The sequence below is a fragment of the Fukomys damarensis genome, unplaced genomic scaffold, assembly GCF_012274545.1.
Source record: "Fukomys damarensis isolate Sample0158 unplaced genomic scaffold, DMR_v1.0_HiC HiC_scaffold_38, whole genome shotgun sequence".
Classification (NCBI taxonomy): Eukaryota; Metazoa; Chordata; class Mammalia; order Rodentia; family Bathyergidae; genus Fukomys; species Fukomys damarensis.
Genome location: NW_022900950.1, coordinates 30582070 through 30587919, shown reverse-complemented (window position 1 = coordinate 30587919; position 5850 = coordinate 30582070).

The window sequence follows — 5850 nt, the reverse complement described above, 5'->3', positions numbered from 1 at the left end:
TATATACATTCCAAAGGCTGAGTATGTTGAGAGTAGTTTGATAAACTTTGGAGTAAAATGTTGACAGATACCTGAGAAGGATTGGCAGAAAGAACCAGATAACAAAAATTAAAGTAGACACCCCAAATAAGCCCAAAGAATCCAAGATCACCAAGCGGTTCTGCCCAGTAGTAACCTGGCAGAGGGTAGCATGGAATAAATGAGTCAGGTTTGGGGCTGCACAGCCTCCTCTTCCTCATGGGGGTCAAGGTCTGCTAGCTCCCATGCTCCCTGGCAAGAGGCAGGAAAAATGGGCAACTGAAAAGACTAGGAGGTGAGGCCCAGCCTGCTGTAACTGGGAAGCCAGAGCCATGTAAATTCACATGGTCCCTAGTAAGTGGGGCCTCAGGGGACTCAAATTTAGGGCTGAACTGTTCAGTGTGCTGCCTCTTGAGCAGAAGAGGCAAGGTTAAAGAGGAGAACAGAGCTGTTCAGCCTCTCTCCCATCAGGAGGAACTTGGGCTCCAGAGCAGGCTGAGAGGGCCAGCTTTCTGCTGGGAGGACCAGTGCCCATGTTGCTGTGTCACAGCACCCACTTTTCTTCCAGGCCTGAGCCCCCTGTACCCCTATTCAGCGTGGCTATGGCCCAGGCAGTTTGCTGCAGGGAGAAAGGGAGGCCAGAAGGTGGGATGTTCCTCCAGGAGACATGACATTGTTTAAAAAGACCAGAAGTGGGCAGCCCAGGGTTGGGCAGAGGAGACAGTCAAGAAAGGAGACAGAGTCTCTATCCACCCTCTATGGTCCTGGTTAGTCTGACAGGAGTGGTTTCTGGTCAGCAGTGATGCCTTTTGTGGCCCTGAGTGGTAGTCCTGGGTAGCCTCATAGTTACTATCTTCACTTCTCAAAGCACCCTACAGGCCTGACTTTGTCCTTGGCACTTGATAATCACAATGACTGTCTCCATTTTATGGATAGAAAACTGAGGTCAAATACTCAGAAGGGTCTGAAGAAGGCTTTGGAGTTGTTATGGATAAGTGAGTTTAATAGAGATGCACCACACTCTGTGCCAGATTCAAGCCCTTTATTATAGTTGGCTGCTGAGGGTGGCTGGAGCCCAGAAGTTTCCTTGGCAATGGAAGTTCTTCTTTCATATCATGCTTTCAGCTGGGGAGGGCTCAGGGGACAGCAAGTGGAACCTTACAGAAGCAGAACCGTGCTGGGTTAGTGGGAGGGCACACAAGGAAGTTTCACACACTAGCTGAGCTACAAAACATCCTGCAACTGCAGCAAGTTTACTGTCAAGCAGGATGTGGGGGTTTGGGGTACTTTGTTTAAGTGCAAGCACCCTGTTCTAGCGCAGGTGCAAACTGGCATTGAGGCACAAGTCGGGCTGGCTATCCACAGAGCCTAACTTAGTCTGGCTTCCACACCTATGCTCTTCCACTTGGAGACATGCTTGAATCTATTCAATTCATTACCCTTTTGTTCCTCTTCCTGGTTTGCATCTTGCCAGCATCTTTGTGCATTGTCCTCACCTTAAAGTAAGTTCAGGAGACAAGGTGCTGCAGCTGGTCATTGTTTGACTGATTTTTTTTTTTAATTCCAAGATTGGTACAGTTGGACTCAAACCTTTGCAAAATGGACCACGTGAATGATCGTTATTTGCTGAGATAGTATTTTATTTCTAAAAATGATGATCTGGACAGAAGAGGACTGTTTAGGTCCATCTCATCTACAGAAAAGTTGGTTCCTGTTACCTGGTTCTGGGTTGCTGGTGACTAGAGATTTTTGTTTTGTTTTGTTTTTGTTTTTATTTTTTTTCCTAGATTCTTCTTGTACTGAAGAGTTGGATAGAACAAGAGTAACAGTAGTCAAGTTTTATATTTGTTAAAGGTAGGAAAGGAAGCACACTCAGCAGAGTGAGTATACACCAACGACAAATAGAAGTACACTCTGCAGGGTGAGAGTGAATCACTTTGAAAGAGAGAGCACAGTGGCCAAGAACTTACTGGCAGATTTCTTTTGTATCCCCGACTCCTCAGGTGGAGGTCAGATGTAGGCTGTCCTTTCAAAGCTCTGCTTGGGTTCTCACATGAATTGAAGACAGCACTTTCTGACTGGTTCCTGGTGTGGGGCTTTGGGAACTGTTCTGCTGTGTGTCCTGGAACTCTCTCATCTTTCAGAGCCAACTACCCAAGGAATGGTAAATATTATCTATAGACCAATATCTCTGAAAGATAAGGAATTTAGCTTTACCCTGCATCTCACCATCTTCTCCTACTTCCTGTTCCTGATTTATCTTAGTGTTATTTTTATTTTTTCTAATGGCTCATAGTTTTATGAATTTAAATTGTACACACGCACATCACTTCCTTCATTTAGTTACATTCTGTTGATGAAAGTTCAGTCTTATATATTAAAATATGACTACATTGCCTCCGACCTCCAGTTTCAGCTGCTTTTTATCTATTCTACATTGTCTAGGCTTCAAAGTGTTATTTTGTTTCGTGACTGAACATGTTTTGTACATCATCTTCAAGTTGACTATAACCATTGAAATTATATAGATAATAATTTAAAAAGCACTGCATAAATTGGTAGTGTTATAGACTCTTAAAAATATATTTTTAGCTACCAGAATCATTCCTCTCAAAGAATAATAATCCATGCATCAAGTGGTTTCTGTTATCCACATCTAATTCCATGACTACAGTTTATTTTTCCCTTATTTTCTTTCTGTGATTTCTTTGTGTTTTACTGATATATATTCATGAACAATATATAATTTGCACACAACAAATAAACCAAGCCTTACATGTACAGCAGGGTGAATGGTTATATGTCACCTTGACCCATATTAAAATAAAGAACATTTTCATCACTCAGAAAGTACCCTTGAGTCCCTTTTGGAAGGAAGCTATTTTATTTATTTATTTAATTACTTATTTATTGTACTGGGGATTGAACTCAGGACTTTGGGCTTGTGAGGCAGGCATGGCACCACTGAGCTACATGAGCAGACTTTATTTATTTATTTATTTATTTATCTGTACCAGGTATTAAACTCAGGACCTTGAGCTTGACAGGCAGGCGTGGTACCACTGAGCTACATTCCAGGCCCCTTTTCCCTTTTGGATCAACACTTCTTTTTTAAAATTAATTAATTTTCTTGGTACATTTTAGGTATACAGTGACATTAATTATTGGAAATTTGTACCTTTATGTTATCTATCTTGGTTCTTCCTTTTTTCCCCATTCCCCTGCCCTCCCTTCAACTCCTCTACCCATCCCTATTTACAAAGACTTTGTTTCCATTTTTTCATTTTCTCATATTAATTCCATTCCATTCTTCCCTTTCCCCTACCCATCCTACTTCTCCTTCCCCTTTGCCCTCTTTTTTCCTATCTCACATTATCTATTATACCTTTTAGTCCTTATGTACGCTTTCATTTTCTCATAGCAGCGAAACTATTTACAAGTGTGTCCTATTTGTTTCACTTAAGAGTATCACCTCAGTGTGCATCCATTTAGCTATAAATGTCTCTAGTTTATCAATTTTTATGGCTGAGTAGTACTCCATTTTATTAAAAACCACATTTTCCTTATCCAATCTCCAGTTGATGGGCAACTGAGCTGTTTACAAATTTTATCTGTTATGAACTGTGCTGCTATAAACATAGGTGCACATACATCACTGTGATATGATTCTTTTAATTCTTTTGGGAAGATACACAGCAGGGCAATAGCTAGGTCAAATGAGACTTCCAATCCTAGTTCTCTGAGGTGTCTCCATACTGATTTCCACAGTGGTTGCACCAGTCTACATTCCCACCAGCAGTGGAGATATGTTCCCTTTTCCCCATAGCCCTGACAGCATTTGTTATTGATTGATTTCATGACAGCAGCCATTCTTTCTGGGGTGAGGTGGAATCTCAGTGTTGTTTTCATTTGCATCTCTTGAATGACCAGTGATGTTGAACATTTTTTCATATGTTTATTTGCTATTTCTAATTCCTTGTCTGAGAAATGTCTGTACATTTTAGATGCCCATTTTCAGACTCAGTCTTTAAATTTGGGAGGTCTGATTTTTTAAGTTCTTTTTTTTGAGACAGGGTCTCAGTATGTAGTTGAGACTGTTCTGGAACTCATTATGTAGCCCAGGCTGGACTCGAACTCACAGTGATCCTCTTGCCTCAGCCTCCTGAGTGCTGGGATTACAGGCGTGTGCCACCATGCCTGGCTTGATTTTTTAAATTCTCTATAAATTCTACATAGTGGTCCATTGTCTGAAAAACAGCTGGTGAAAACTGTTTCCCACATTGTGGGTTGTCTCTTCACACTGTTGGTGGTTTCTCTTGCTGTGCAGAAACTTTTAAATAAGGAGACATCCCACTTGTTCATTGTTTGTGCTAGTTTATGTGCAACTGAGGTTTTGCTCATAAAATCTTTTCCTATGCAACTGTCTTCAAGAGTTCTACCTAACCTCTCTTCCAGCTGGTTTAGTGTTTCTGTTTTAATATTTACATCTTTAATCCATTTCAATTTTAATTTAGTGTATGGTGAGAGATATAGGTATAGTTTTAATCTTTGGCAAGTTGAAACCCAGTATTTTCAGCACCATTTATTAAGGAGGCTATCTTTCCTCCAGTGAGGGTGTTTGGCTCCTTTGTTGAAGATGAGGTGGCTGAGTGTGTATGGACTTGTTTCTGTATCTTCTAATCTGTTCCACTGGTCCTCAGGTCTGTTTCTTTGCCAGTACCATGTTGTTTTTTAAAATCACAGTAGCTTTGTAGTGTAGTTTCAAGTTGGGGATTGTGATATCCCCTACCTTGTCTTTGTGGCCTAGAATTGCTTTTGCTATTCTAGGTCTTCTCTGATTCCAAATGAAGTATTGGATTGTTTTCTCAAGGTCTTTGAAGTATGCTGCTGGAGTTTCAATTGGGATTGCATTGAATCTATATAGCAATTTTGAAAGTATGACCATTTTTACTGTGTTGGTTCTTCCTACTCAAGAGCAAGAGGTCTTTCCATTTTCTGATATCATCTTCAATCTCTTTTTACAAAGTGATATAGTTTTCAGAGCAGAGGTCTTTGATTTCTTTCATTAGATTGATTCCTCGGAATTTCAATTTTTTGGATGCTATTGTGAAAGGAATTGTTTTCACCATTTTTCTCTCAGTGAGTCTGTTGCTCATGTACAGGAAAGCTACAGGTTTTTGTGTGTTGACCTTGTATCCAGATACTTTACAGAATTTGGTTATTAAGTCTAGAAGACTTTTGTTGGAGTTCTTTGTGTCTTGTATATAGAGTATTGTGTCATCTCCAAATAATGACAATTTGACTTCTTCATTTCCTATCTTTATTCCTTTTCTTTCTCTTGTAATTGCTGTGGCTAATGTTTCCAAAACTATATTGAACATGAATGATGCCAGTGGAAATCCTTGTTTTTTACCTGATTTTAGTGTGAAGGATTTCAGTTTTTGACCATTTAGTACGATATTGGCTGTTGGTTTTTCATAGATGTCTTTTATCAGATTGAGGTAGAGACTGTCTATTCCAATTTTATGTAGGGTTTTTATCATGAATGTGGGCTAGACTTTGTTGAATGCTTTTTCTACATCTATTGAGATGATCATATGGTTTTTGTCCTTGGCTTTATTAATATATTGCACTGCATTTATTCATTTGCGTATGTTGAACCATCCCTGCATCCTTGGGATGAATCCCACTTGGTCAGGATATATGATCTTCTGCATTCTATTTGCCAGTATCATATCTTAAGATTTTTGTGTCTATATTCATTAGTGAGATTGGCCTGTAGTTCTTTTTTTCAGTTGGGACTTTCTCTGCTTTGGGGATCAAAGGTGATGC